Here is a 20,984-nt window from a genome sequence, read left to right on the forward strand (position 1 = left end):
TCAACTCCGCTTGTTACTCTGGAAATCATCTGCCCCTAAAGGAAAACCTTTGAGATAAGTCTTTTTTTTTTTATTAAAAAATTTTTTTTAATTTAATTTTGAGAGATGGAGAGAGACAGCGTGAGCAGGGGAGGGTCAGAGAGAGAGGGAGACACAGGATCTGAAGCAGCCTCCAGGTTCTGAGCTAGCTGTCAGCACAGAGCCCGACGCAAGGCTCGAACCTATGAACCGTGAGATCATGACCTGAGCCGAAGCCGGATGCTCAATCAACTGAGCTGCCCAGGCACCCCGATATAAGTCTTTAAAGATGAATAGATTTCCAAATGTATAGAGAAGAGCTTATTTGACAGAAATGTACATAGTGAAGGATATTGGTTGGTAGTCTGATTTGGGTAGAATCACTGGAAGTGATCTCTTATGCCTTAGAATATAGGGTTGTATGTTGATTTATTCCAGCAAATGAAAATCTCATCTTCATTTATTTGCTGTGCTTCTGATTCATCAACTTTTAAAAATCTGCTTTCACAATTAAATTGAATTCTTGATTTTAAGTGATGACCCACAGCTGCTGCAGTCTGACTTATGTCCCATAAGGGCTGATCACTCAGACATCAAGAGAATTGTTTTTCAGTTTTGTTTTCAAGATCACTTGTGAATTTGATTGCTTTTCAATTTTTTTTAAGTTGACGCAAAATTCTTCCAAGCTTTATAATGGGAAGTATGTAAAGCAGATAATCAGCAAGTTATGAAGTTCTTAATAATTAATAAAACAGAAATCTATATGTTGTCATATAAATTGGAAAGTTAGCATACCTTATTTCTGCAGAGCCTTAAACCTCTTTTATTCTCAGATAATTTAACTTAATGATATTACTACAGCACATGGTCAATCAGTTTAAAGAAGACAAAGAAACAAGTTTAAGCAAGAAAGAAACAAAGCTGTAGGGGACCTCTCACACCTCGTCCTCACCTCTGATTTGACAGATGAATGGGTTAATGATTTAGATAATTCATTTATAGCTGAATCTGAACAGGTGCTCTTTCTGTTGGATAATAAGAGAAAATCATTGTCTCTTAAAAATGTTTGTTGTAGATGACCTAAAAAGGAAGACACTCCATTTTCTGATAAGCTGTATATTTCAAACCTTAAACATTTGTTATCAAGCCCTGTGGAACTGAAAGATGAGTGAGATAGCCTTTGCCCTTGGAGGAGTTTGCAAGATTATCTGACATGTAGAAACTGAGACAAATTGGTCTATATTGTCTGCCTGCTCCCCCTCGACAGTGTTCTAGTGGTCTGCCCCTTGCTTGTCACTCCCTTCATCTTCCTTCTACAGGTTTGATGCTGTCTCGTCATATACTCTTTCCAGTTCCTCACTCTCGCCATGACACTTCCTAGACATTCTGTTCCCTCCACCTGAAATACTGTTCATCTCCGTAAACAAAAAACACCTAGTTCAATTTTCTTTTAAATTTTACTTCATCCAAATGTACTCCTATATAATATATCCCTTCCATAACCTTCCCTGTACCCCGATATGAAGCCCATAGTTCTCATTTCTTTGTGTTTTTTCTTTTCTAGTATTTATTGCTTATTATAAATTTATTTGTGTGATAATTAGTTTTTTCTCTCCAACAGACTCGAGGGCTACCTGTGGGCAGTGACAGTATTTTTATTCAGTTATAGCTCCAATGCTTAGAATAATGCCTGGCCAACAATGGGTGTTTGAGTCTTTCTAAAGCTACCCTACTGGTATAAATCAGAGTTCAACATAGTTTTTTGTACAGGGCCAGATAGTAAACATTTTTGGCTTTGTGCGCTACATGATCTCCGTCCCAACTGCTCTTGTCATGGGAAAGCAGTTACAGAAAGTATGTAAAGCAATGGGCTTATTCCAGTAAAACTGTATTTACCAAAACAGTAAGCCCACTATAGGTTGCTGATCTCTGCTATAAATAATCATCTCTTTATTTTCATTATTAAAATTTTTTTTAAGTTTATTTATTTTGAGAGAGAGAGGGAGAGTGTGGGAGAGAGGCAGAGAGATAGGGAGAGAGTGAGAGAATCCCAACCAGGCTCCGCACTCTCAGCATGGAGACCTATGTGAGGCTTAAACTCATGAACCCTGAGATCATGACCTGAGCTGAAATCAAGAGTTGGACACCCAACCAACTGAGCCACCTTGATTCATTTTTTAAAATTCAGTTTTCAATTTACATGTTATGCTTCACTCCATTGCTGTTATTCTTGTGATGCTCAAATTGTCCCACAGTTGACCATAGCTGCTCCTTCTAACTGACTTCAATATCTTTTTGACATATCTCCATTATTTCTGAGTAGTCCTTGCTTTCTTGGACAAGTTGTTGCATGCTTATCTTGTACTGTCTCTGCCCCGTCCAGTATCTGTCATTTCTTCAAGGAGCTGCTGGGGTTTACTAGAAATGTAGCTTAGAAATCAAAATCTGAATATAATATGTGTTCATTGCTACAAAGTGTCATTGCTTTTAGGCAGACTCAGCACACAGCTAGTAAGTGTAGGAATGTGTTTGTGTTTCATGTATTTTTTTTAAGTATTTATTTTGAAAGATGGGGGAGGGGCAGAGAGACAGGGAAGGAAGAAATCCTAAGCAGGCTCCACCTTGTCAGTGCAGAGTGTGATACAGGGTTCTATCCCATGAACTGTGTAAGATCGTGATTTGAGCTGAAATCAAGAGTCAGATACTCAACTGACTGAGCCACCCAGGGGCCCCTCTATGTATACTTTTAATGTAGAAATATAAATAAATATAACAAAAATCCAATACCCCAGGTATATCCCGAGTTTTCTCATAGGAAGACATTAAAATTTATTTTTTTTAAAGAAAGATTTTTTTAATGTTTTATTTATTTTTGATAGAGCATGAGAAGGGGTGGGGCAGAGAGAGTGAGACACAGAATCAGAAGCAGGTTCCAGGCTCTGAGCTAGCTGTCAGCACAGAGCCTGATGTGGGTCTCAAACCCACGAATGTGAGATCATGACCTGAGCCAAAGTCAGAGGCCCAACCGACTGAGCCATCCAGGTGCCCCTTGGAGGACATTAAAATTAAAAAAAAATTAACCTCTGTACAAATTCTGTTGTAAAGCAACCAATATAGTAGTTGCATTTACTATCTCGATATATTGCACCATTGGCTTCTCATCTTTTATATTTATTTATTTGTTTGCTTGTTTGTTTTATTATGGTTTTTAAAATAGACTCCATACCCAATGTGGTGCTTGAACTCACAACCCTGAGATCAAGAGATGGAGGCTTTACCAACTGAGCCAGCCAGGTGCCCCTCTTGTTTTATTTTTAAAAGTTGATGGGGTATCAGTGCACCTGGATGGCTCAGTTGGTTGAGCTGCTGACTTCAGCTCAGGTCATCATCTCACAAATTGTGAGTTTGAGTCTTGCATCAGTTTTGGGGCTGTCAGCACAGAGTCGGATTTAGATCCTCTGCCTCCCCTGTCCCCTGCCTTTTCCTTGCTCGCTAACTCTCTCTCTCAAAAATAAATAAACATTTTTTAAAAAGTTGATAGTTCATCAACTTACGATGTGGTCAGTGAGGTAAATGAATATTTTGGTACCACATTAAACTTCGTGTCATACTTTAATTCCTTTTGTCTGAGTTACTTAAAAAAAAAAATTGTCCCATCCATCTGCCAACCTCACCCATAATGTGGCATACTGCTTAAAGAAATCCAGTCTTTTTTTTTTTAACTTTATATTGTGGAAATATCAAACTGCTCTTAAAATGGACCCTCATGTGCTTTTGGTTTCTCTTGAAATCCTAGAGCACGTATAAACCTCTCAGTAAACATTTCTGTTTATCTCTTAAAAGATAAGGACTTTTCTTAAAAATAGTAGCAAGTTTAGTATTATAGCTGAAAAAAGTTTTAAATAATTCCTTAATATAATTACATATCTAATGAGTTTAAAAATTTCCCCGGTTGTCTCAGGCTGTTTTTTTTTTTTACTGTTCGTTTGTTCAAATTGGAATCCAAATGATGTTCACACATTGCATTTTAAGTCTTTTCTCTTTCAATGTATAGCTTCTCCTCCAACTTCCTTCCCCCACTTCCCCTTTTTTCCCTACAAATCTGGGTTTGCACTATAGATTTTCTCACATTTTGGATTTTCCTAATTGCATTCCCATGCTGTCATTAACATGTTCCTAGGTCCCCTCAGTGTTCTGCAAACGGTTATTAGCGCTAGAGGCTCAGTCAGACTCAGATTTACCTTTTTTATCAAGAATGCTTCATAAGGGGTATACTTCCATTAGGCATATTAATGTCTATATCTTTCTCTTTTCATATTTGTGGGAATTGATCATGTTCTAGATTAATGTTTTTCATTAGAAATTAGCAAAATGATTTTGCAAATACAGAATTTTTTCATTTTAGTTGGATTATTTCAATAGGGTTTAGCTTTCACCAACTATGTATTTACCTAGAGGTACAATTCATATTAGAAAGGTAGGTAAAATGCTCAATTCACAAGTTTCAGAGTAATGAATTGGTTCTCTAGTATCCTCCAAAAAGTGATCAGTTTTACTATTATGAACTCATGAATTGGAACACTTTAAATTATCCCATCTTAGAGGGAGCCTTTTCAAGTTGGCTCCTGAGTCCCATGGACACAACTCCAGAATTCTTTGGTAGCTTAATTGCTTTCTGTTATGACGAGTTTTATACGTTTCCTGCCCCATACATGGAGTCAACTATTTTTCCAAAGAGCGTGGCTTCCTTGTAGTGGGAAATGGTATTTACAGTCCATAATCTGGTGCTAGAAGCAAGAGAACTGTCTTTCTTTCTTTTTTTTTTTTTTTTTAAACAACAGTAAATATTTGCACTCTTGTAGTTCCTATGGGCCAGAATTCCTAGACAATTTAGCTGGGTGGTAGTGGGTAGGTGTGTGAGCAAGTTGATGCTGGCATTGGCAAGAGATTTCTTTCTTTTTTTTTTTAATTTTTAAAATTTTTTTATTTTTTAATGTTTTTATTTATTTTTGATACAGAGAGAGACAGAGCATGAGAGGGGGAGGTGCAGAGAGAGAAGGAGACACAGAACCGGAAGCAGGCTCCAGGCTCTGAGCTAGCTGTCAGCACAGAGCCTGATGCGGGGCTCAAACCCACGAACGTGAGATCTGACCTGAGCCGAAGTCGGAGGCTTAACCGACTGAGACACCCAGGCACCCCAAGAGATTTCAATTCCTTACCATATGGACCTCTTTAACTTGGGGCTGCATGAGTGTCCTCATGACATGGTGGCTGGCTTGTTCCAGAACCAGTGATCCAGGGTAGCTGGTAGCATCCTTTGATTCATTTTCCTATTAAAAAGTAGAGTGTAGTTCTCTGGCTTTGGATCCAGACCTGGTGGGGGTTAAATAAGTAAGTTACATAACTTTTTTTGTACCTTATTTTCCTTAGCGATAGCATTGAGATAATAATAATACCTACCGTAGAAGCCCGATAATATAGGGTTGATGTGAAGATTCTGACAATTAGAACAGTTTCTGATACTTAGCACTATCGGTAAGCACTTAGCCCACTGCTGTTGGCTATTATTACTACCACCACTGAGATGAACTAAAGACCCAAAACCCAGTCAGTAAATTGCCCTTGACAGAAATAGTCTTTCTTCCTGTTTGCCAAAATTGCTGTGACAGAAAAATTGTTTACAGATTCCAGATATCTGAAGTATGATTGAAGATTAAGGGTTAGAGGATTATAGCCACACCTGTTTGATTATGGGTATGGAGGATCTTTCATTCCTAATCTGTGTTCACGGAGATTTCTAGTGCAGGACATGTAACGTGACCCAGGAAGCAGCCAAGTTACCTCCATTCCCCCTAAACCTTTTTATTTTTAAGTAGGGATTTGTAGGAAGTTGCATAAAAAAAAATGTACAGGGAGGTCCAGTGGCCCCTGCACCCAGTTTATACCCTAGTGGTAAGTGTAATTGAACTATAGTACAGTATCCATTTTCAGTGATCAATTTTCATTCACTAGAAAGTGAGCAGCTATTATATACTAGGTATTTGAAGGTATTAGTGATTAAAATTGACCTTGAGCAGTTCAGTCCTTCTGGGTTCTCATTGTTTTATTTCCAAAAAATGTTATTTAGTTTGGCTCTTCATTGTTGAAACTTGGATTAGCAGTTTCTTTAATGGCAAACATTGTTATTTTTCACATTCGTATTTGCCTTGTTTTAAAATCACTTTTGCATCCTTCATTTATAAACTTTACAGCATCAGAACCATGTTGCCTGCATTGTCTTATTTTAATCACGTGCCAGTTTTGCAGTGCTACCAAGTCTGGATCTGAGAGGCAGCTTGTGTGAATCATTTACATACATTGCTGTTTATATTCCCCAGATTAATTTGCAACCTTACTTTTTTTTTTTTATCCAATTGCATGTTCAAAGCAGAGTTTTAATCATACATTTTAAGAAGGAATTTGTCATAAGTAGGATTTTAAAACTGGCTCAAAGAGCAGAAGCTATTAAACAATGGCAGAAACCAGACAATATGTAGGACTTTAAATAGTAATTGTTAAGCATTTGAATGTTCCCAAAAATATGAGTCTGTGTATCTGTGTGTGTCTCTACATGTTATTCCACTAGGGACTTGCACAGATAGGTTTTGCACAATATCCTTGCTGTTATTGTCAGCCATAAACAAATTACACGTATTTAACAAGTTAATGTCAGATTGGCCAGAAGCCACTGGGAGGTGTGTACTTAGTGACATCAGCTGGCAAAGAGCCCTAGTAACAGGGAGGGTTGGAAGGATAGTGGAGGGAGAGGGAGCAGGAGGGAGGGAGAAAAAGAGAGACAGAGAGACTGACTGTAGCTGGGGATTCTGGCAAGGTGAAGAGCTGGTCTGTTTGGCAGGACCTTCCCATCTGGGATCCATCTGTGTTTCCCTGGAATGGGACAGGCAGCTCTAGTCAGTGAGAAATCGCAGATGTGAGAGAGCTGACACATGTCCAGCTAATGAAAGAAGGAGGAAGGCTGGTCTCAGATTGGGCTTTGAAGATTAGGAGGAGGAAAAGAAGAGCTTTTTTATATTTATTTTGAATAAATTTGGCATATTAAGAATCTGGATTGTTATAACCTGGGCATTTGGGGTAAGTACGTTTTAATTTAGTTTTAGGGGCTAATGTGAGAATTCTCTGCCTTTCAAAGCTTTTACTTATTTCAGATTAATGTCATGAATTTTTTTTATATTTGGTATGAGTTTAGCCTTTAGCTACTCAGTGTTGATCTGATGCTTCATTTTGTTCATATTTCTGTATCATTTTTCAGTTTCCACTTTTATATTTGAATGCCTTGCTATTTTGAATGGAAACTTGAATCAGATGTAACCTGAATTCTATGGCGAGGAAAGTAGTCTCACAAATATTTCTGTCAAGTATTCCACATAGGGTCTGCGATATGTTGAGGGAAATTTTTTCTCCCTTAGTATGCATAGTACAAATAGGCAATGTTAAAAAGATGGCTCATAAAATACTCTTCCTTACTATCAGATTTTATTTCCTTGTATTCAGGTAACTTATGACTAAAAGGGAATTACAGTAAAACAAACAGCATCTTTTAGTTGTAATGTAGTTGGCTTTTTTTCTTCATTACATTTTACCCCATGCTGATTTCTTCTGTTTACTTCCTACGTACAAAATAAACAAGTAGCATCACAAATCTGACTTGAATTATGAGTTTGGAGTAGTTTTGTCATAAAAAATTCACATGTACATAGCTAGTGTATTCTGTAGTCCTTGTTATTTGTGAAGCATAATTTAGCTTCTTGCTATTTCTGTACATTGGATGCATGTCTTCCAGGCGCTCAGATGCAGAGAGCTAAGCGAAGAGCATGGGTTTGGGAGCTACACATACTAACCAGCCATTTTTCACCAGGTTTCTGATCTCAGGCAAGCTACTTACTCTCTTTGAGCCACTATTTTGTGCAGTTCCTGCCTGTTGTCGTTATTGGGTAAATTTGGCATATAGAAGGCATTCAAGTTAGTTTCAGAAGTTTCTAGATATTCATTGTTTTGCTGTGTTTGGTTCCTAAACGCTTTGCATTGTTTTTTAAGATTTTATTTTTAAGTAGTCTTCACACCCAGTGTGGGGCTTGGGACTCACAACCCTGAGATCATGAGTCGCACGCTACACCTATTGAGCCAGCCAGGTGCCCCATAAACCTTTGCATCGTTAAAGTCAAACTCTCAGGCTGAGAATGAATCTTGTCTAGAACTCTAGTTTTCAGGGTACCTTCCTTTCACTGTACCTATCTCCTGGATCATCTGTATCTGTTATAAATGTTATATGCTTTCTTTGTTAAGCCTTGCTATGATTATAAATGATTTGGAAAGCATTTTAAGTATTATAATGTAAATAAGCCTGTTATATTAGAATAGAACTTCTAAAAGAGTCAACAGGACTGAGATACTGAATTATTTTGCTTTGTTACAACACTGTTCAAATTGTATTTTTTATTGAAAATTCTACGAGTTCTCAAATCTGGACTTAAGAAAATATATTTATTCCTTAAAGTTCTTCAACATTCACCTATGTTAATTGGGTAATTATTTTAAGAGGACAGTGAAATTCAGTTTTTTCTTTCAATTTTACAGTCACATTTCTTGACGTTGGGGAGACTTTTTAAAGGAATCTTTTTATAAGTATTGTGTTTTACCAGATTGTCTAAATGATTTAGTAAGAATATTCAAGCTTCAGCCTGCCTGGGAGGCTCAATCAGTGAGTGTCCAGCTTTGGCTCAGGTCATAATCTCACGGCTCGTGGGTTTGAGCCCCATGTCAGGCTCAGTGCTGACAGCTCAGAGCTTGGGGCCTGCTTTGGATTCTGTCTCTCTCTCTCTCTCTCTCTCTCTCTCTCTCTCTCTCCCTCCCTCTCTCCCCCCCTCCCCCATTTGTGCCGTGACTCTCTCAAATATAGATAAACATTTATAAAATGAATACTTGAGTTTCTGCTTTGATAGGTGAAGCGTTCACCTTCTTGAGGGACTTATCTAAGTATCTGAGAGGATATATGGAATGTACATGAGTACACCTGGGTGACGTGCTCCTTACTTGACTGGGGAGAATCCTCACTGCTAAAGTGTAGCATAGGCTGGGTCTACTATGAAGGGCTTACCAAAGAGACTTCCATATGCCGTACGTCTATACTTGAAATACTTTTGATGCTAGAGTTTCAAGAAGCATCACAAAATAGTAAATGATATACATTATAATATGTGAAGATCCCCTGACTTCAGCTAGAGGTGGGTGATTAAAAGTCCTTGTAGGACCCACACAGTTCAGGAGAGTAGTTGCTTGTTACTGAGGTAGTAACCAAGATTATCTTTGAATTGAAAACTAAAGAAAATCTTAGTACTGTCTGAAGACCATGAAAAAGCATTGTGAGAAGCTTTACTGCTGTGAAAAGAAACTTCCTAAATTGGCTTCCAGGAATGACTGACCAAGGATTTTTTCATATCAAGGGGCCCTGTTGGACTGAAGTTACATAATACAATAATGTGAATAAACTGGAGATGAGGATAATGACATTTAAATTGCATCTTTGGAATATCAAGGAAGGATGCCTTTGAGTTTGAATGAACATCTCTTTTTCACAATTGGAAGTATTTAAGAGAATCTGAAAGGTTGGTTGAGTCAGGTCATTGAAGGTTATTTTAAGGCCACTCTAGAAGTGCTCATCCAGTGATGACCTATAGAAAATGTTAGGCTTGAAGAGGATCTTGAGGATAATCTAATCACGAGTACATTATATTATAGATAAGGAAAATTGATTGAATGGTAGTAAGTAGAGTTGTAAAAAGTCTGCTTGGCCTAGAGTTTAGTTACCCTACTTGGTGGTTGAGCTTGGACTGGAATTGTCGTCTGAGTTTTCAGGACATTCATTTTACAAACTTTTTTTTTCTTAAAATATTTTTTTAACGTTTATTTCTTTTTGAGAGAGAGCAAGCAGGGGAGGGTCAGAGAATGAGGACAGAGTATCCCAAGCAGCCTATGCACTGACAGCAGCCAGCCCAGTGTTCGTTTTGAACCCATGAACTGTGAGATCATGACTTGAAATGAAGTCTGATACTTAACTGACTGAGCCACCCAGGTTCCCCTACAAACATTTTTTGACTCATATGTGATAATATGGTAAGGCCTAAAAAAAGTCATGTAGAGGAGATAAAATGTACATGAATGCACAAAAGTGGGTAAGTCCTGAAAATTAACTCAGGCAATCAGGGAACCTTCACAAGGCACAGTATTTGATTAGAACTTAGGACAGAAGCATTTAGACTTCTTGTCCAAAGAAGTTTGGTGGGTGGATGGAAAGGTTCACTTTCCATTAGATCCCAGTGCCTTAAACAAGACTGTCAAATGCATAGCTACACAGTGGTAATTCCTACTGCTCTTTCCATTGTGCCTGGCTGATACCTTTCTAAATCCAAAAGTAATTGCATGGTTCTGAGATACTTATCTGTCCATATCTATACCTGTATCTGTATCTGTCTATCTATAGGTAGATATACACATATCTCCCACCCGTTTTGTAAACCAAGAAGGTCTAATTTAAAATTTCTTTTTCATGTTTATTTTTGAGAAGGAAAGAGACAGAGTGCGAGTGGGGAAAGGGCAGAGAGAGAGGGAGACACAATCTGACACAGGCTCCAGGCTCTGAGCTGAGCTGTCCGCACAGAGTCCACCGTGGGGGTTGTACCCACAAACCACAAGATCATGACCTGAGCTGAAGTTGGACATTCAACTGACTGAGCCACCCAGACACCCCCAGGAAGGTCTAATTTAAGAAGTTTCTACTCTGGACTATATGGGTTAATTTTCCCTCCGAGTTGAAGTCAATAAATACAGGAATTAGTGATGACTGTATCTTGCAGAAAAACAACCCACTGTAACCGGCTTTCATATTTTCACTGGTTGATGGGCTTTCCAAACAGTATTTAACTTTTAAGACTTATGTGGTATCACATTTATCCTGGAAAATTTAAAATGCATATGGATTTACTTTCCTAAAGCATGCTTTAACCTGAAAAAGCAACTTGTTGTGCTTTGTTTAAAGCAACTACTGGAAATCCTGTTATTATTCAATCCTGAGCTGCTTGTTGGAGATGCCTACCTGGCAAGATGGGGTACAAGTCTGTATAGAATACATATGTACATGTGTCTGCACTTCCCATAGCTGGTGTTCTGAGTAAATACAATATGTATTTTCATTTGGTTGTGGTAGTTAGGACTGGTGGAAGAAAGGCAGTGAAAAGATTGTATATAGACTTTGGCATTAGGCTGTGTAACCATCAGCTGGTTTAACCTTCCCCTCTAAGCCCTAATTTCCTTACCTGTAAAACAGGTAAAAATAGATGTTATTGTGAATTAACAGTAATTAAATTTAGAATTAAATTAGAAAGTCGTAAGCATGATGCTTGTTGCATGAATACCGAATAAGATTCTTTCCGTATGAGTTTTCTTTGGTCCCGCTTAAACATCAAAAGTAAACCAAGAGACTTAGTTAAAATGTGTTTTTTGCATACTTTCAGTAAGTCTCTCTTTAGACTGACGGGGAACCAACCCTGCTTCCTTAACTAATTCTTCGTCATGGGAGAAGGGTGCGTGTAGAGAATGCAGCAGCCTTAAAAACTGAAACCTGTTGCTGTGTGGCAAGCTGTTAATGCTTAGGGACCTTGCATTACTTACCCTGATGGAAGAGCTGGGGGATGGGCCACTTGGAGGGTGACAGATGTGCCCTCTGCTGCCGGCGGGCGCGTGCCGGCTCTGTCCCTCTGCTCCCAGCACCAGGTGCAGCCATTGTTCTGGCTGGTCTCTCTTCATCCGGCCTCGTCTGTTACTCTGCTCTTTCTAGCTCATTGTTTCTGTAGGAAATTAGCATTAAAAACCCATCTGAAACCCCCATGTCCCTCAACTGCAGGTGACTGTTATTGGCCCCAGCTGCCACCCTTGCGCTTGATTACTTCCATATGGGTCTGTGCAAAGAAGTAGTAGCCATTTATTGATTTCCACCACAACCCCCACCTCTATTACTCAAACTATATAATACCCTGAAATCTATTAGACCCCCAATAGGCTGTATAGCTCAGTTGGCACTACAACTGTGATGAACGTTTTACAAGCAAAACTAATTACACCCTCTTTCTCCCCCTTTACCACCTCCTACCTAAATATTAAATGTAAAAAAACCAGAGTAAGTGGAATAGTAAATCTTCTAAATGTCTGGAGATGAATCTGTTTCTGAGTGGTAAAGCTTCTTAGACTTTGGATGGGCTTTTATGGAAAATTTTAGTCATTGGTTTAAATATTTCATACTATACTCATAACATTCAAGCAAACCATGCCCGATAAGCTTCCAGGGTGGGGGGTGGGGGACACGGAAATTTTGGTCATTTACTTTTCAGTTTATTAAATTTAATTGGGGTGGGTAGGATGTTAGGAAAGGGACCTAGTTTAAAATGATATGTTTTGTGGGGAAACTGCATGCAATTAGAATTAGTTCAATCCTTTAATTTCGCATTTTGTTTCTTGACTTCCGTGTTTTCACAAATGGTTGTTCCAGTGTATTTATTAGGATAAATATCACAGCGAGGAATTTGATGTCCTAGACTTCTTTCTTCCTTCATCTGTAAACAAATTTAAGTGTTCTGCTTTGGTAATATTGGTCTAAATAAAGATTGTAATCTCAAACAGGTTGCCAGGCTTAAAACCTTACGTTACAATTGTTATTGGCTCCTGATTGTGACCTTGACAAAGTCACTACCATATCTATCACTGGAGAGAATCTGGTACTGGTAGCTTTTACAAGTAAATAGCCGGGAAAAGCACAGTGGGGAGGGGGAGGGGTAATTGACTAAGCTCTTTTGACTGCTGAGTGTTTAGTCGTGCAACCCGTCTTAAGGTAAAATCTTGAGTTTACAACTTTTCAGATTAAGTTTTTTAATAATTCTGATATCTAAAGTAACAATTTCAGTATTTTAAGCTGAAGTTAGGTAATGGCTCCGTGGTACTTATATCATAAATAATTATAGAATTTAAAGCCCTTTCTGTTAGGAAAATGTCTTTTTGCCTTTCTTCATCTCCGTCTCCTTTGTCTCCTTCGTCTGTCTCTGTCTTCTCCTTTTCCTTCTCCTCTCTCCTCCTCCTCCTGGGATTCTGAGTTTTAAACGTCCTAGAATTTGAAGAGCCCTTGGCAGCCAGCATTTTATCTGACAGCTCCTGTGAAGGCAAGCCTCCACGGAAAGAGGTGTGATTACAGTTAGAACAGGTTAGGATCTGTAGTTTTTGAAGAGCCTTTTGAGAGATTTTAAATTTGCTGCCTCATTTAAGCAGTGGAGATAATGGAAGGTTAGAAAGGTCAGGGAAAGAGAGAGTTGAGATTCGGAACAGTCTCCTGACTCCCAATTAAGTGCTTTCTTTTGAAGTTTGGAGTTAGTAAAAGTTGGGACTGATTGTGGTAGGCATGATATTGCCTCAGATATTATTGTCTTGAGGTGTGTCCAAGTGTTCTTAAAAGTTTGTTTTTCATTGTTCATAAAGAATGGGTTTTCCTTTAGTGGCCTGGCTAAAGAGAAATATAGCTCTTTTATTCTTTCATAGGATAAGGAGTCTGCAATCTAGTATGAGACTGATTTTTCTATTCATCCCTTTTAAATGAAATAAGTTGTCCATACCCTTCCTAGGTCTAATACCATGATGAAGCTGACAGTAGCTGTTTTTGTTTTTGAATGAGAACCGTATATTCAAAAGCACAGCATACTTCTGTTTCCCCAAGAAAAGAGAAGCATGGCAGATCGCCACGTGGACTTTTGGTTGCCCAAAGAACATTAATCATCTTCAACAAAACTGGGACTGGTGAGGCAAATGAGGTTCCTCAGCAAAAAATTTGAGGTGCTCCCGGATTTGCCTCTCTGCACTTAAATTTTGGGTCCAAGACCCATCATTTGCCACCATCCCATTCCAGCCCTGCTTTTCATTAATGTCAAAAGTGAGAGGTAGATGCCAGGCTTAGTAATTGATACAGAAATGTTTTCTGTCTTTGTTCTGTTTTTAATTTTTCTCCCCAATGTTTGTTAATCTTTGAGAGACAAAAAGAGCATGAGCAGGGGAAGGGCAGAGAGAGAGGGAAACACAGAATCCAAAGCAGGCTCCAGGCTCTGAGCTGTTGGCACAGAGCCCTAAGCGGGGCTTGAACCCACTGGCCATGAGATCATGACCTGAGTGAAGTCTGATGCTTACTCAACGGAGTCACCCAGTGCCCCATCCGTCTTTATTTTGGAAAGTGAATAAAATTAGAAGTGTTTCCCTGTCTTACTAGCCAAGGGAACTCTCTCTAACACCTAATCTTTGAAAAGTATCTGGAGGAGAGGCAGGAGAACCATTGATTTGTCTTAGGAATTTTGTTTTCTGGAGTCACTTTCATAAACTTTTTTTTTTTTTTGAGAGAGGGTGCAAGTGAGCAAGGGACACAGAAAGAGAATCCCAGGAGAGGGGCAGAAGGAGAGAGAGAGAAGTGAGGAGACAGAAGCAGGGCTCACCCAAAGCGGGGCTCATGTTTTACCCAATGTAGTGCTTGAGGTCACTGGTTGTGGGATTTGAACTCACAAACCATGAGATCATGACCTGAGCCAAAGTCCTATGCTTAATGGCTGAGCCACCCAGGCATCCTTCTTGAATCACTTTTAAACACTTCAGTACAAGTATTTGAAGGTCCTTCAACTTTTTGGGTTTTTTTTTTTTTTTAGGGTGCCACTCTATTCTATTTTCATTCATTTTGCATATCCACATCAATATATACACTTAGCTGGACAAATGAAAATAGTGGGTGAGTGTGAAGATAGACTTTGAGAGGATATTTCATACTCCATACTTTCTGCTCTTTTGAGGGTGATTGTTCAGTACTCTAAGTATATTCCACAATCTCATCCTGCCATGGCTTTACCCACACACATATGCTCATGACTCTTAAATTTATCTCTTTTTGGGTTTTGGGTTTTTTATTTAAAAAGTGATTATTTATTTATTTAGAGAGAGATACAAAGAGAGGGAGGGAGAGAATCCTAAGCAGGCTCCACACTGTCTGTTAGAGCCCAATGCGGGTCTCTATCTCAAGAACTGTGAGGTAATGACCTTACCCAAAATGAAGAGTTGGATACTCAACTGACTGAGCCACCCTGTCTCCCCTAAATTTTTAAAAAAGTTTTGCTTAAATTTTGTTTTTAATGTTTATTTATTTATTTTTAAAATTTTTTTTTAAAGTTTATTTAGTTTTGAGAGACAGTAACAGAACATGAGCAGCGGAGGGGCAGAGAGACAGGGAGACACAGAATCTGAAGCAGGCTGCAGGCTCTGAGCTGTCAGCACAGAGCCGTACGTGTGGCTTGAACCCATGAACCATGAGATCATGACCTGAGCCGAAGCCGGTTGCTTAACTGACTGAGCCACCCAGGCTCCCCAGTGTTTATTTTTGAGAGAGAAAGAGAGATAGAGCATGAGCAGGGGAAGGGCAGAGAGAGGGAGACACAGGATGTGAAGCAGGCTCCAGGCTCCAAGCTGTCAGCACAGAGTCCACGTAGGGTTGGAATCCATGAGCTGTGAGATCATGACCTGAGCCGAAGTCGGACACTTAACCCACTGAGCCACCCAGGCACCCAGATCATATTTGTCTTTTGAACTCCGGAATCATCTTACTGCCTAATGAACATTTCCATTTGTGAGACTTGTTGTGTTATGTTATAGTTATACTAATTTTTCAGTCTTATTGGTTTTTAAGAAGATGACTTAAAACTTTCCACTGTGATTGTGTATTGTCTGTTTCTCTTTGCAATTCTATCAAAATTTTGTTTTTGAACCTGTGATGTTGGGTACATACTTGGTTCAGGATTGTTATATTTTCCTAGTGAGTCATTCCTTTATCATTTGGATGATGACCTTTTTTTGCGGGTCCTCATTCATACTTTTTGGATTAAAGCCCATTTTCTCTAATATTAACATTTCATATCTGCTAATCTATTTTCCTATTTTCATCATTTTTTTAACCTTTCATTATTGCTAGGGTTTAGACATGAGTTATATCAAATGAGTCTTATATCAAATATTTGGATTTTGTTTGAATTCAGTCTAGAAATATTCTTTTACTTGGTAACTGGCCTATTTATATTTAGTAGGTTACTACTATATTTAGACATTAATACCATTTTAGGATTTTTGTTTTCCTTTTAATTCCTTTTCTCTTTTCCTTGGATATAACTTTTTTTTTTTAATATTTATTTATTCTTGACACAGAGAGAGTGTGTGCTAGCAGGGGAGGGTAAGAGAGAGGGGGAGACACAGAATCTGAAGCAGGCTCCAGGCCCTGAGCTGTCAGCACAGAGCCCCATGCGGGGCTCACACTCATGAACCATGAGATCATGACCTGATCCAAAGTCACAGGCTTAACTGACTGGGCCACCCAGACATTCCTGTTTTCTATCCTTATAGTTTTGCCTTTTCCAGAATGTCATATAAATGGAATCATGGGTAAGTAACCTTTTGTGTCTGGCTTCTTTCACTTAGCGTAATGCATTTAGTATTCATACAGGTTACTGTGTATATCAATAGTTTGCTTTTATGGCTGAGTAGTATTTCATTATGTAATAAAGTGACTAACTTTTCCAGCTTGTCTTGGTCCTCAGAGACCCCTCAGTTTTGTTTTTCCATATGGATTTTAGATAAGGTCTATAGATTAGATAGGGCTATGTTACTAATGTCAATTATTTTGGTCATGTACTTTGGTTATATAAGCAAATATTCTAGATCTTAGCAATTATGCCCTGAAATATTTAAAGAGTAGGGATGATGTCCACTTACTTTCAGGCAGTTGAGACAAACTTGTAGAGTGAGTGGTAGAGTGAGTGAAAGGGTAGTTAGGTAGGTAGGTAAACAGATAATGATAAACAAATAGGTCAGTTAATTAGTGACTTTGGATGAATGGTATCAAGGGATTTCTTTGTACTTGTGAAAGTTAAAGATTTTTTTTTTTTTTAAGAAGTACTTCTAAGTTGGGATAAAAGAAATAGTTAAAAAAAAAAAAGGGTATTGATAGTGGTCAGTTGAGGGCTGCTTGAATAAGTAAACTGAACTGTTGTCTGAATAGCATAAACAAGTTAGCCTAGGGGATAGCAGAGGTTAAGACTATTCCAGACAGGGAAAAGCAGTGTAAAGGTCTTCTGGTGGGAATGAGCTTGATCTGTTCTATGGGTAGAACAATGGCTAGTATTGCTGCAGGGCAGTAGATGAAGAGAAGGTAGAGAGGAAGTGAGGGAAGAGAGAGCTCCTGTAGACTTTTCTAAGCCTGGGTGAGGAATTTGGATTTTATTCTTAGAGTGATGGGTAGCCCTTGGAAGGGGAAGTAACATGACCTTATTTATATTTTATAAAGATCACTCTTCCTGTGGTATAAGGGGTTGTATGGGGGCGTGGCTGAAAGCAACACAACCAGAAGTAAAAATCAACAAGTTTGGATAGGTTTATGGTAGTGGAAGATAGATTGTTTTGGTATGTTTAGGTGGTATGTTCCGAACTTGTTGGAGTGAATTTTGAGAGAGGGATAAGAGTAGTTTCAAATAATTATCACATCTGCCCCATTGTTATTCATCTGTTATTCATCCATTCATTTAAATACTTAAGTGAGGTTCCCTGTGTAACAGGCACTGCTGTAGGCATTGAAGTTACATCAGTAAGTAAAGCAAAGACCCTGCTGATGGGGATTCAATTCTATGGGAGGGACAGATAATAGATATGATTAATAAGTAATATATATATAATATATCTACGATATATATGTTTTATGTATTTTTTAAACGTTTGATATGTATGTTACAAAAATAAGTGCTGAGGAGAAAGGGAGAGGGCTTAGGAGCCAGGTTAAATTGAGGAAAGCATAAAAAGGGTAAGGACAGTCCCTTTTAGGTGGTGATTTTGAGAATGCAAACAGATAAAGGATCTACAAGGTTCAGCACTTAAACACTCTGCCTCTCACCTTTTGAGTAGATGTTACGATGAAGGTTGGAAATGGTAGTTCCTTGTGCAGTACAATCTTGCCTCTACCTGTGATGTTGCATTTATCTTTTTGACCATAGGCAGTAAATCACCAAGTGAGAAGCTAAAGAATTTGGAGTAAGGTTTAAAGAAGTATAGCTCTCAGTGAGGTATGGAAAGGTACATGTGAAACATAGAATAGAAGATTAATAAAAACTCTGCTCTTCTCTACAAAGAATTTGCAAGATCTTTTTACATTCATCTATATCCACATGAGTTTTGAGATAGTATGTGCTAAAAGATTTAAAAGCCCTTAAAACCAGCAGAGGATCAAAGCCAAGGAATTTGGAGAAGGATCCTTAGTGAACTGGAGCTATTGCCACTCAGCCCTACAATAACCTTTTGGCTAAAAGAAAAATAAGAACCTCTATCTAGAAGAGTCTTTTATCCTAGCTTAGTGAATCAAGAAAAATACGCCGTGAAGAGGTGATATCCAGGCCAGCTGTACATGTATGAATAAAACTTAGCCTGAAGAAGATTAAGAGTTCCACAAAATATAAGGTCAAAAGTGGCGAATAATAAGCCTGTAGAGGTAGTGAGGGTCCTAGTTACACAGCATGTCCTATGCTGTGTTCAAGAACCTTACCTCAGGAACAATGTAGAAAGTAGGATTTAAACTCTCAGAGATTGTTGTTCTTTTTTTTTTTTTTTTTTTTTTTTTTTTGAGTAGGCCTCTATATGCAGTGTGTGGCTTGAACTCAGAGAGTGATACCAAGAGTTGCGTGCTCCATGGACTAAGCCAACAAGTGCCCCTGTTTTTTATTTTAATCAGGGAAGTATGACTTGATTGACTTTTTTTTGCAAATATGGATTTATTGGCTTCTTTTTCCAAGAACCATCAAAGTCTTGAAGGCTTCTGAAGGTGGTCTTCCAGAAGTTCTAAGAATTTATCGGAGAATGGCTTTCAGTATTAACCTTACTGGCTTCATATTCCGTTGGCTACTCTACCGATATAAATTTAGTCTTCATAGATAAAAAAATATTTTTTCATAGCAGTTGGTCTATTCATTATTGTGAAGTTTGCTTTCAAACGTATTTGATGTTCCATCATGAATTAAATTATTTGCTCTCAAAGTAACATCATTTGCAAGATGTCAGTAAAGTTCCTAGCTCTTTTAAAATTCGAGCCACTCTGTCATATACATACAGTTTGATGGTGAAATCTCACCACCTTCTTGGCAGTCATCAAAAACTGGGCAGAGTCCGCAGGGGGCCTGGACCAAACCTGTGGGTGGGATGATCGGATTGACTGCTCTGTACAGTTTCATGTGTCCATCCACACTGCCAACTGTGCCTTCTTTTGCAGCAATGATAGTCATCTCCACTTTCCCATCATAAATGAGTGTATTTAAGATAGTTTCAATATCCTCCATGGACAATTCTACCTTACTGATCCCCAATTCACAGATGTACTTCCACACTTCATGTGATGAGGCAAATGAACTATTTCTTTGTATCATTGGATTCTGTTTGCTTTCTCATGCTGTTTCTGCCTTGGTTTGCAGAAATTTAAAACACTGTTGGTTAAGCACCTCTACAAATTCTGATTCAAAATCCTGGTCACTGTACCAGGCTCCTCCAGTCACAGACCGGTCTGGCTGCAGGTTATAGAGCATATGTACTTTCTTTTTTGAGGCTGCCACAGACTTAACAGCTTTGATAAGCTTTTTACTTTCCAAATTCTTTAGAATTTTGTTAATTTCTGTTAATGGTAGGTTACTTTTGTATCGGATATCTGTACTCCATATTCCTTTATTTCCTGCATCCTCTATGATTTGATATACTAGTTTTTCTTGGTTATCTGATCCTTTCATTTTACCAGCATTCTGAGAATCCTTTATTCTATACAGAAGGCCTGTATTGCTCCTTAAGAGATCCGATTGGCCCATGGACAGCAGTCTATTGATGGCCACTGCCCGCTGCTGGGCTTCTATATGAGGCATTTCATTCTGAATTACTTGGTCTGTGATTCCATGAGGGAACTGGTGACATAATACTATAATCCTGTTTTCTATTTCGACGGGATCTGCGTCGGGTGGCTGTACCTTCACCTTCACCTCGGCCATAACTGCCCAGTTCCCGGCCCCCCGTTGGAAGAGATGCTAGAAGCCGCCGGTTACCCAGCTGGGGAACAGGAAAACCGGTGAAAGACAGTGCCCGGCTTGGGCAAGGGGCCTTCTTGATTGACATTTTTGATGATGGGAGCTTCTGGGCAAAAAGTGAATTTTTTAGGTGTAGTCTTAGAATGAGGGAGACCATTTGAGATGATTACTATAATCTAGGTAAGAGATATGGTGACAGTCAGAATTTTGTCCGTTGAAGGTTGAATAGAGGGCCAGAGGGTTTGAACTGGGTTGGGGGAAGGGTATGATTCAAAGTAATGATTGGTTTTCAAATAGAAATGAAAATGAAAAGACTGAGCGGATCGGTTGTTTTGGTTTAATGTGGTCTGTAAGAGTTTTTGTGCTCTCAAGGGGAGGTTTAAAAAGGATGAATAAGCTTGAGTGCTGTATGTATTTTATTAGACATCTGGGGGTGGCAAAATAATTTCTGAAATATTTCTAGCAACTTTATTTTCATTTTTTATCTGCAGGATGAAAAAGTAAATTCTGGGGTTCTTTTTGATTAAATTAGCAAACCATATGGTGTTTACACAGACTGACGGCTATGCGAGGTGGCTGTGTTATTTTTCTCTTTCAGGATATGATGCTTTACCTGCTGCCAGTGTTCTGAAACATTTATTTTCTAATGAACAGTATGTGAAACAGTTTTTCTAGTCATATTCTTTTTTTATTTTATTTCATTTATATTTAAAATTTTAATTCCCGTGTGGCTAACATACAGCGGTCTAT

At 38.6% G+C, this 20,984-nt stretch overlaps 1 protein-coding gene and 1 pseudogene across 3 annotated transcripts in view; one reads left to right on the forward strand and one right to left on the reverse strand.

Moving 5' to 3' along the window:
* Positions 1–20,984, forward strand: part of CBFA2T2 (CBFA2/RUNX1 partner transcriptional co-repressor 2) — a 139,571-nt gene that overhangs the window by 44,914 nt on the left and 73,673 nt on the right. The gene's annotated exons all lie outside the window — the stretch shown is intronic.
* On the reverse strand, positions 19,248–20,198 carry LOC115273796 (annotated as a pseudogene).

The sequence above is a fragment of the Suricata suricatta genome, chromosome 12 (assembly GCF_006229205.1).
Source record: "Suricata suricatta isolate VVHF042 chromosome 12, meerkat_22Aug2017_6uvM2_HiC, whole genome shotgun sequence".
NCBI classification, from domain to species: domain Eukaryota; kingdom Metazoa; phylum Chordata; class Mammalia; order Carnivora; family Herpestidae; genus Suricata; species Suricata suricatta.